We start from the raw sequence: 11,827 nt of genomic DNA, 5'->3' as shown, positions 1-11,827 counted from the left end.
AAAAACAAAGTAAAGTTTCCTATCCCCACTATAACTCAACTGCAGACTAATGTAATCATGTCAAATGTTGATAATAAAAAGAAACTAAATATCAAATAAACACTGTCTTCTCTTCGTTCTATAATTTCCATTATTAAGAATATTAACATTTGGGGCAGCACGAGATGGAATTGGAAGAGTCAAAGTTACTTGCCCTGTGAAGAAAAACAACACATCAATTGGCAACCTACTACTTGACTCAGAAGGAGAAGGGAAGATACTACTTAAAACCAAGATGTTGTATCAGGTTCGAGGACCCACACACAAACTATTAAGAAGGAAGTAATCACTGGGTGCTGGTGGTTCACACCTGTTAGCTACTCAAGAGTAGATAGTAGGTCTGTGGATCACTGTTCAAAGCCAGCCTGAGCAGGAAAGGCCATGAGACTCTTATCGCCAATAAACTAAGCAGAAAAGCCACACCTGGGGCTGTGTCTTTAGTGGTAGAGCGCTATTCTTGATCACAAAGAGGCTCAGGGACAGTGCCCAGGGCCCTGAGGTGTGGGAGAAAAAGTAAGGACTGGGAGAAAAAGTAAGGAAGAAATAACAGTAAGGAGTAGAAAAGGCCCATGCCCTGCACACATGCCTTTCTCAGCCAGGGATAATCACCATGAAATCCAGCTTAGTGGGGAGATGAACTTGGCGCTGGGAGGGGAATGCAAACAATCAGAACTTAAGTGCTTCTCCAGGGTCTTTGGAGGCAAGCCTGGTATACTGTGACTGAGACTGGGATGGGAACTCTGGTTCCCCACATCCCCTTTTGTCTACCCTGGAGAAGAGGTTGAAATTGACTCTCTTAGTAGCACCTCTCCAAGAGTCCAGTGACCAAGAAGTATTCACAGTGGCCAGAGACCAGGACACTGCCCTATAGGGTTAAGAGACTCAGGAAAGACTTAATCGTATGCATTAACAAATGGTGATTTTTCTGCCTGAAATCAGAGAAATCAAAGTCTTGGCTCTGGGTTTCCCTGCAGAAAGTGCTAGAGGACCTCAGAAGACCCGGAAGGGAGATTCAGGGCCACCCTACAGCAGCCTAAACAAGCCTGCTGTCAGATAACTGGTAAAGACAGAAATTCTCTCTAACAGTCCAATTTAACACCAGGAGGTGCATCTACAAAACCCCAGGTTAATTGCTATAAGACTAAGAACAAAGATCTGAAGGTGGTGAATTAGGGTTGTGCCAGGGAAATTGGAACTTGGCATCTGGCCTTCTGGCAACCAGGAAACCTCAGGAACCCTGCAGAGTCAAACAAAAGCGATAGGTGGTAGCAGCCTATGGCTTAATCTCCAAGTCCTTTCCTCCACTGAAGGGGAGTGCAAGGTAGAAAAACTGGACTTTTCACATTTGCTGTGCTTAAGTTGATTAGCTTTTGACTGTGTATTGCTTCAACATTGCTCCAGTGTTGTACATATTTATCTCCACTTTCCACAGTTGTAAATGTAAATAAAAAGGCAATTCATCTTTCAGTCTCACCAACCAACCATATCCATTTGATTTTTCAATGTCTGTCACACACCTCTTCCCTCTTTTTTCTCTTTCCTCTTTTTTTTTTTTTTTTAAACTGAAACCAACTTATCTGAACCATTCTGGCTGCAACTTAATCCCCTTGCAAATTACGTTTTACTCTTGCTCATAGCCATACTGCCTCTTATACCTTCCCCACACATATTAGTGAAAATTTCCATGTCTTTCCATTTACTTACAAATGGAGCAATGCCATTATTTCTGATAGAAGCATAGAATTCCATTGTGTGTGTGTGTGTGTGTGTGTGTGTGTGTGTGTGTGTATATATCACATTTTCTTGATCCAGTCATCATCCACTGAGTGACAGCTGGGTTGGCTCCATATTATAGCTATGGTAAATAATGCTGCAATGAACATGGTTGTGCAAAATGAAATCCAAGATATGGAAACAAATGGTTTTTCATTATTATTTTTAAAGTACTATCTGAAATTATTTCTTTTCTTGAATTTTTCTACCCCATGGACTAACCCCTGTGGTTACTGTATTTGATTTTCGTTCCCTGAGTATTGTATATATGCTTAGCTGAATTAGGGAAGGGAAGGAGAATATCAAAATGGGGAGAGAAGGACAAAGGGAGAACCAATGCAACAGCAATATGCACAAGACCATGTGTTATAAACTAACTGTGCAACTTGGGTGGGAACTGGGGAAGTGGGAAGGTGGAAGAAAAATGAGGGAGGAAGTAACAAGTTTGACAAGAAATGCTCTTACTGCCTAAGAATGTAACTGTAACTCCTCTGTATATCACCTTAACAATTAAATTAAAAACACCATCCAGTACCCAGGGTACTAAGATCAGATAGAGTGATAGAAGGGGTAAAACTACTCAGTACTTCACTCTGACAAGAAAGAAAGAAAAAAAGAAAAAAAACCCATCACACATAAAAAGAGTAGAGCTTCCAGAAACTAGATAAATTTGAATAGAAATTGAATCCCCCAAAAGAAAATACAGATAGTTTAATAAAGTAAAGAAGGAAATGCAGTATGAAAGAGGAACTCAATAAGGAGATAAAAAGCTTGAAGGGTCCAATTAACCTAATACAAAGCAATTGAAAGCTTAGGCAATAGTACAAAAGATGTTAAAATCAGAGGATCAGAGACAGAAGATAAAGCAGAATTAATTAAAACCATGCTCTCTAAAATCAGGAACAAGTATGTCCATTCTCTCCAATCCTTTTTAATGTAATAGTGGAGTTCCTAGAATCCCTCGAATAATAATAACAAGGCAATAGTAAGACATAAAAGGAATTCTATCAGGAAAAGAAGTCAAGCTATCTGTATTTGCAGATGATGTAATTGTATACCTAAAAACCCATACAGACTCTGCCTTCAAACTCGAAGAACTTAGGACTAACTGGAAAAGTAGCAAGATACAAAGTTAAAACAAAAAAAGTAGATTTTTGGTATACTAACAATCTACAGGAACAGAGGAAAATCAGGAAAACAATTTATAATAGTCTCAACAACAACTAGAAATTAACACAACCAAGGAAGTGAAGGACATCTACATTGAAAACTATTAAATGTTTAATAAAGACATAAAAGAAGATTTCAGGAAGTGGAAAGGCCACTCATGCTCATAAGTAATCTCATGAAATTGGCAATACTGCCAAAGGTGATCCAAATTTTTTATAGAATACCTACCAAAATTCCAATGTCATTCTTCACAGAGATTAAGAAACAACCCAAAAATCCATAGGGAAAGACTACAGGCTACAAATTGCCACAGCAAATTTGGACATGAAAGCAATGCAGGAGGTGTCACAATTCTAGATCTCAAACTTTAATACAGGGCTATAATAAAACAGCTCAATACTGGCACAAATCCAAGCCTGAAGACCAAATTAATAGAAGATCCAGAAACAAAGCTATACACTTACAGCCATCTGATATTTGACAATGAAGCCAAATTACATGCATTTGTATGTGCTGGGGAAAAGATAGCTTGCTCATCAAAAATGGACAACCATAACTGGACCCTTGTCTGTTATCTTGCACTAAAGTCAACTTAAAATTCATTGAAGACCTCAATGTCAGGCCTAAAAAATGGAAAGTTCTTCAGAAAGGAGTAAGAGAAACCTTAGAACATGCTGACACAGGAAGGAACTTTCTGAATAGAGGTCCACTAACACTAAATAGAGGTCCACGGACACTAAAAAGTGTCTGTACAGCTAATTATTACTATACTAAATGGGAGAAAATTTTTACAAGATATACTGATAGCTTAAGACAAGGACAAGTAGCTTAAGAAATCCCCCCCCCCCATACCATTAACTCAATAGGTAAAAGAACTAGAAGTGAAGAAGAAAAGGAAGAAGAAGAAGAGGAGAAGGAGAAAAGAAGAAGAAAAAGAAAAAGAAGAAGAAGAAGAAGAAGAAGAAGAAGAAGAAGAAGAAGAAGAAGAAGAAGAAGAAGAAGAAGAAGAAGAAGAAGGAGAAGAAGGAGAAGAAGAAAAAGTGCAAATACATGAGGGAAAGTTCAATATCCTCAGCCATTAGCCATAAAGGAAATGTAATCCAAACAACCTTGAAATTCTATCTTATACCAATATGACTGACCATCATCAAGAATACAAACAAAAATTCAGACACTGGTGGCTCATGCCTGCAATCCTAGCAACTCAGGAGGCTGAGATCTGAGGATTGTGGTTTGGAGCCAGCCCTGGAAGAAAATTCCCTGAGACTCTTATCGCCAATAAACTACTCAGCAAAAGCTAGAAGTGGAACTAGCACTGAGCACAAAGAGGCTCAGGGACAGTACCCAGGCCCCGAGACCAAGTGTTAGGACAAGCAAAGACAAAAAGAATAAAAACAAAATATTGATGGGGACATGAAAAAAAAGTAATTCTATTACATTGTTGTGGGAATATGAATTAGTGCCACCACTCTGACAGGTGATTTGGAAGCCTCTCATAAAACTAAACCCAGAACTATCACATAATCCAGTGATATCACTATTGGGCATCTATTCAAAACATTGTAAATTAAGATACAGTAAAGGCTCTTTCCCATTTGTATTTATTGCCACACTATTCTCAATAGCCAAGTTATGGAAATATCCCAGATGTCCTACAATTGATAAGTGGACCAAGAAAATGTAGTGTGTGTGTGTGTATGTGTGCAAGTGTGTTTTGTGTGTATCTTTCATTATATTCAGCTCAGTATTTTTTTGAAGTCCATGCTTGAAATAGCATTATGCAATCTACAATATGCACTAGTTGAGACTGTGGCAGCAGTTAGCGTTCTATTAACTAGTTTAACTTTCATGGGGTTTATATATACATACATACACACACAATGGAATTTTTCTCATCTATCAGAAAGAATAATATGTCTTTTGCAGAGCAATGGATACATCTAGAAAGAATTATGTTGTTGAAGTAAGTCATGCTCAAACAGATAAACAACTTATTGTCTGTCATATGCAAACATTAGATCTGAAATATGAACTTACATAATAGCACATGCAAGGTTATATGTATATACACACAAATTGACTGCATAAGGTATACTTGAGGGAGGAGTCCAATGATGTTATTCCTTTGAATAATTAAGGAACAGCTGAACAAAATAAATACCAGGAAACTGAAATGCATTCTGAGGAGGGCAATGGGGGGTCACATAAAAAGAGTGAGAAAGGGCAAGCAAGTACAATAATTGTATTCAATGTACATCATAAAAATTGAACTAGTAACTTTAGGGTAGGGGTGGTAGGGTAGAAATGGAAAGAATGGAAGGGGTGAACATTGATTAAGATACATTATACATATAACTTGAAGCCCCATTGCACAACTACTTAGTAAAAATAAATCAATAAAAATACTAATGGAGATTCCTAAAATAAACAAATAATGAATTGATAATAGCATTCATCAAGCACACTGTCTAAGCAATTATAGGCTTATGCTAGAGAATCCTGGTAGCAAAAATTAAACCCCTTGAAAGTTGGACTAGTTAATAGAATGCTAACTGCTGACACAATCTCAATTAGGGGTGTATATTGTAGATTGCATAATGCTATTTCAAGCATGGACTATAAAAAATTACTGAGCTGAAAATAATGAAAGATAATTTGAATAATGGTAACATCACTGTTTTCCATCTAATATTTATAACATATTTGCAATTTCATATTCATCCTCATTACCGTCAAACAGCAGCAATAAGGCAGAAATGAGCCTTACTGCTTTCCTGCAATACATCTTCCCTGCCATTAAAAAAAGGAAAGGCCTATTTCAGTAATGAAATGAGAACTCATTCTTTTTTGAAGAGTGAAATATTCATGCTATAAACTCCTAATATCCTGACTCTCAAAAGAAAAAGCAGTTGAGCTTTCATTTTATTAGTATTCTGAATTTTTCTTACAAATACAATAGTGCTAGGAAATTTTCAAATGCAGACAAGGGAAGTTACCTCCCAGAGGGTCTAGTCACACTGCATTCAATTTTGTTCATGTTATGCCCCTAAGACAGTATTTATTTATGCTTTTGTCTGAAATGTCATATTAGAGAAAATATTTTGGTTTAGATGTTTGTTATATATAGTATTACTTTAGAAAAGTGCCATAAACTAATACATTATTGAGAATATTTTGCTTAGGAAGCTACATAATATGAATGGAATATATATATATGGGGTTATTAATGTTGCTTTTTTTTTTTTTTTTTTTTTTTGGCCAGTCCTGGGCCTTGGACTCAGGGCCTGAGCGCTGTCCCTGGCTTCTTCCCGCTCAAGGCTAGCACTCTGCCACTTGAGCCACAGCGCCGCTTCTGGCCGTTTTCTGCATATGTGGTGCTGGGGAATTGAACCTAGGGCCTCGTGTATCCGAGGCAGGCACTCTTGCCGCTAGGCTATATCCCCAGCCCATTAATGTTGCTTTTGAAATAATTCATTCTCACAGCCATTGACAGCATCATTGCTTTATATTTGTCTGCTTAGAATTAAGAAGAGATTATTTCTTCTTCATTAACACAACAAAGGCCAATACAACCTATCCCTTCATCATCAAAGCAAGGACTCACCCCTATAATCCTCCCGAATAGAGGAGACCTAGTTCATGAGGATCACAGTTTGAACCTAGCCCTGGCAGAATAAGTTTACATTTCGTTTCCAAAAGAATCAGCAAAATGTTAAGCTTGAGGAATTTTTTCAGTGCTAGAACATCAGTTGAGCAAGCAAGCCATGTGAATGTGGAGCCTTGAGTTCAAAATTGGTCCTGCCACCCCCACACCCCGACTAAAGTTACCAGTTATTAGTCTAGAAGCCTATAGACTCAATAATTAAACCGTTGAACACATCAACATTTCCTTTTTTAACTTCTAATAGTATATACTACTGCTTTATTACGAAACTTAAAAAAATTTAATTTTATTGTCAAGATGAGGTACAGATAGGTTACAGTTACATATATAAGGTAGTGAGTACATTTCTTTTCAAACTTGTTATTCTCTCCCTCATTTTTCTCCCACTTTCCCTCCCCCCAGTTCCCTCCCTCAGTTGTACAGCTAATTTCCAACATAATGTTTTGTGAGTATTTTTGTTGCATTGGGTCGCCTTTTACCCTTTTCCTCACCATTTTGATGTTCCCCTTCACTTCCCTAATTCAGATAAACTTATACACAATATCCAGGCTACCAAACCCAAATACAGCAGCAACAGGGGATAAACCATAGGGAAGACAAATGAAAGAAAAAAAACCCCAATAATTTCTCATATGTTAAAAATAACAGCAACAATGAAAAACCTCTTGCTTCCATATCTTGGAGTTCATTTGCTCAGCATCATATAATCATTATATAGTCATGTATACATAACTATTGAGCTATTGTAATCCTCTGCTAGTAGTATCCTAGACATATATTAATTATTACCAATGAGGGAAACCATGGGATCTATGTTTCTTTGGGTCTGGCTCACTTCACTTAATATAATATTTTCCAAGTCTTTCCATTTCTTTACGAATGGGGTGATGCCTTTCTTTCTTAGGGAAGCATTGAATTCCATTGTGTATATGTACTACATTTTCTTGATCCTTTCATCTGCTGAAGGGCATCTGAGTCTATATCTTTCATATAAAAACCTTCCACATCAATATTTTCAAGTAGGAAAACAGACATACCTGATATTTCCATTATTCATTAAGAAAATAGTGGGTTAGTGTTTTGTACTCTAATGTAATACAATGGTTAAACGTAGCCATTATTACATATTGATGACATTATAATGTTGATATTAGTAAGGAAACTGTCTTCAAATTGAATTCTTTCTACCAAGGGACAATTTTCTTTTGAGCTCATTTTAGAGACAGGAAATATTGCAAGGGTGGTGAAGGAATTAACACTGACATATGTTAATCAAATACTATTAATCAAAAGGCAGTCTTTTCTTACATTTCACCAGTTTTTTTTCAAAAATATCTTTTTTATATTCTAATAGACTGTCCCATCTTCCATGTTATTTTTTCCTGTGTTTTTTTTCTCTAAACTGTGAAAAATTCCTTAGTCTTAACTTATCTCTCATATTCTTGTCACCTGTGAAGAAAACTGATGACTTAATTTTGTGAACTATCTCTTGGTTTGGGTTTGTCTGATGTTTCCTTGAACTGGAATGAAGGTATTTCCCTACTGGTTAATTACATCAAGGGGTTCATAATGTTGCTATGTTTCATTGATGGTGACAACTTTGAACACTTGGATAAGGTGAGTCCTGCTAGTTTCTCCATAGTCAGGAAGTATTTTAGGAGATATATATTACAAAAGTTCAATTACATCTCAAACTTTTATCCAGTTACCTTAGTTTATCTCATTGGGTTGTCAATTATTTTTGCCTAATTGTGGCCTTCTGTTTTACTTTTACATTTATTACTTGGAATTTTACAGTAGCAAAAAAGCTATCTTCAGGGGCTGGGGATATGGCCTAATGGCAAGAGTGCTTGCCTCATATATATGAAGCCCTAGGTTCAATACCCCAGCACCACATATTCAGAAAACGGTCAGAAGGGGCGCTGTGGCTCAAGTGGCAGAGTGCTAGCCTTGAGCAAAAAGAAGCCAGGGACAGTGCTCAGGCCCTGAGTCCAAGCCCCAGGACTGGCAAAAAAAAAAAAAAAAAATAATAATAATAATAATAAAAAATAAAAGCTATCTTCACCAATAAAGTGTTTGATGATTGATCTAAGTCAGTTTAGGCAAATAGATATTTACTTAATAAGTTGGTATATAAAAATATCTTTCATGATTCTATTGCTCAAACTATTTAAACTTTGGTCCCAAATGGCCCAACACTCAGGTTGTGTCTTCAGTTCTTTGGACAAGTCTGCATCCTTACTTATATGCTTAAAATTATTTATGTAAGTACTTGTTTAAATACATATCTTCACACAAACATATTCCATCCAGAGTAATGTTAAATATAGACCTGAGTCAGCCATGTGTTCTAGAAACCCTGGGTGATTCTATTAGAGAAAAATATTCAATTACATATTTATTTGATTTTTTACAACCATGTACATTCTTAGATTTATTTAGAATGAAATTATGATTTCAAGTGTGTAAAATATTCAGTTATAAATAAGTTTAGTAAAGTTATTTTTTCAAAATGTATGATATATAGATTTAAAAATTATCTTTAAGAAGGTGTGCAAAGCATTTTCAATTCAACAAATCAATGCATGTTGATCAATGTTGCGCTTCCCATAATTCTGCTCCTCTTTCCCAACTGTACTAATGCCCTCAAGTTACATGGTTGCATTTTCATATGTGATAAGTGAATATAAAGACTGTAATTGTCCACCTTTCCTTTCTCCACTTTGCTCTTCCTTTCCTTGATCATCCCACCCTGAAAAGACATATTTTAGATTGCTTCTATTCATTTTGTTAACCTATTCTTTAGTTGTTCACAGGAGTTATACTATTAGAAACCTCCCACAAGGATATCATACTTTATATGCATACAATCCTCTATATGTTTATATGAGCTTGTAATTTATTTTTAACTTCCACATGTAAGAGGGAAACATGCCTTTCTGAGACTGACTTAACATTTTTTTCCCGGGTCCATCCATTTCCCTGAAAATTACATTATATTATTGTTTCGATAGATGAGTTAAATTCCATTATGTGTGTGCATGTGTGTATATGAACTTAATTCACTTATATGCATATGTATGTACACATTTGTATATGTACACATATATTGTATATATAGTGTATAAAATTCCTTTGTTATATGTTAGGCCCAGCTATCTTACATTTTCTTTTTATCTTTTTTTATTGTCAAAGTGTAGTACAGAGGGGTTACAGATTCATATGTAAGGCAGTGAGTACATTTCTTGTTCAACTTGTTACCTCCTCCCTCATTCCCCCCTCCCCCCTTTTCCCTCTCTCCCCCGTGAGTTGTACAGTAGGTTTATACCAAATGGTTTTGTAAGTGTTGCTTTTGGATTTTTTTTTTTAATCCTTGTCTCTCAAATTTGATATTCCCTTTCCCTTCCCTAGTTCTAACTGTGAGCTCTCTCTTTTGACTTCCCCTCGCTTGGGGGGGAAGGGGCTTGTCCGCCCCTTCCTGGGTGGTCCATTACTGCTCATGAGGGAGCGATGGCCACGGGTAGCCTCGGTGGCTGTGGTCGCAGGGTGCCCCAAAACCGCCAAGAACAACACGGGCGCCTGGGTCCCTGGAGAAAACCTCTAGGGCTTCTGTTTATTCAAATGAGGAGCCTCCCAGATATACTCCAAAGGCGGGCACAAGAGAGGGGCCCCTGATTGGTCCCAAGGAGTTGTCCCTCAAGTGATGTCAGACTTCCTTCTCTTCCGGTTAAAGACAGGAAGGGGAGGGACAGGCTGAGGTCAGCTGTGGCCCCTTAAAGGTGCAGCTGACCCCCACATCTAACACCCATAGAAACTATCCAGTATTTTTAAGTAGTTGTTTAAAGGAGTCTCTATTCAACAAAGTAGTATATAAAAATAATAAATCTTGATCAATGTCAGTGATTTCAGAATTCTCCTCCAATTTCTCCTAACCTCAACCTTTCCCTCAACTTTCTTACTTTTGTAAAGTACACATTGAATGTTATGACTGCATTTAATTTCCACGCCCCCTTTCACTCTTCATTTGTCTACCACCCTCATCTTACCTATTGTGAATAGTGCAGCATCAAACATTGTTGTGCAAGCATATTTACTGTCTCCTGGCTCACAATATTCTAGGTAGAATTGTCAAGAATCGTGTTGCTGGTCACAAGGTAGTTCTATATTGAATTTTTGAGGAATCTTCAAACTGCCTTTTAAAGTGGTTACACTAGTTTACACTTCCACCAGCCCTGTAATAAGGTTCCTTTCCCCTACATGGCTGCTAGCATCAGCTGTTGTTTGTACTCTTGTTGATGACATTCTTATTGGGATGGGATGGAATCAGTGCTGATTTGATTTACATCCCCAGTATGACCAGAAATGTTGACCATTTCTTCATGAGTTTATTGGCCATTTTTACTTCTTTGGTAAGTCACTATATTTAGCTCTTTTGTTCATTTACTAATTTTGTTATTGCCTCTTTGGAGGTTTAGTTTCTTGTGCTCCTTGGATTTTCTAGAGGTTAAGCCCATAGTTGGCAATGATCTTGCATTATGTAGGCTCCTTGTTTGGTAACTATGTCCTTTGCTGTGCAGAAATTTTGTATCTTGATGTAATCTATTTGTCAATTCTCTCTCTAATTTGCTCAGTTCCTGGAACTCGTCTCAGAAAGTTCCTGCCTATTCCAAGAAGTTCTACTATTTGTCTTCATCCTGTATGAAGTTTCAAGGTTTTAGGTCTTTGATCCATTTTGAATTGATATTAGTACACAGTTACACATAGCAATCCAGTTTCAGTCTTTTGCATATGGATATCCAGTTTTCTTAACATCACCTGTTGGAGAGGCTTTTTTCTAACATATCTTTTTGACTCCCTGTTAGCATATTCTCCTCCATTTTGACTTAACTTCCATCTTAGGTCCTTAGCCCTCTCCTCAAAATCAGGTGACCTCACAACGTTGCTCGTTTGCCGGTAATAAACTTTATTGTCCCTCTGTTTGTCCACTGGGCTGGAGCTTTCACTCCCTTGTCAAATATCAACCCTTGTCAAATATCAAAGTGCTGTAGGTACCTGAGTTTACTTATGGGTCTTCTCATCTATTCCATTTGTGTTTGGGTCATTTTTTTTGTTTTGTTTTGTTTTAGTGCCAAGATGTTTTTGTTAACTATAGCTCTGAGGTAATGTTTGGAGCTTTGGAAG

Source organism: Perognathus longimembris, chromosome 16, assembly GCF_023159225.1.
Source record: "Perognathus longimembris pacificus isolate PPM17 chromosome 16, ASM2315922v1, whole genome shotgun sequence".
In the NCBI taxonomy this organism is placed as follows: domain Eukaryota; kingdom Metazoa; phylum Chordata; class Mammalia; order Rodentia; family Heteromyidae; genus Perognathus; species Perognathus longimembris.
Note: the sequence above shows the minus strand (reverse complement) of the source record.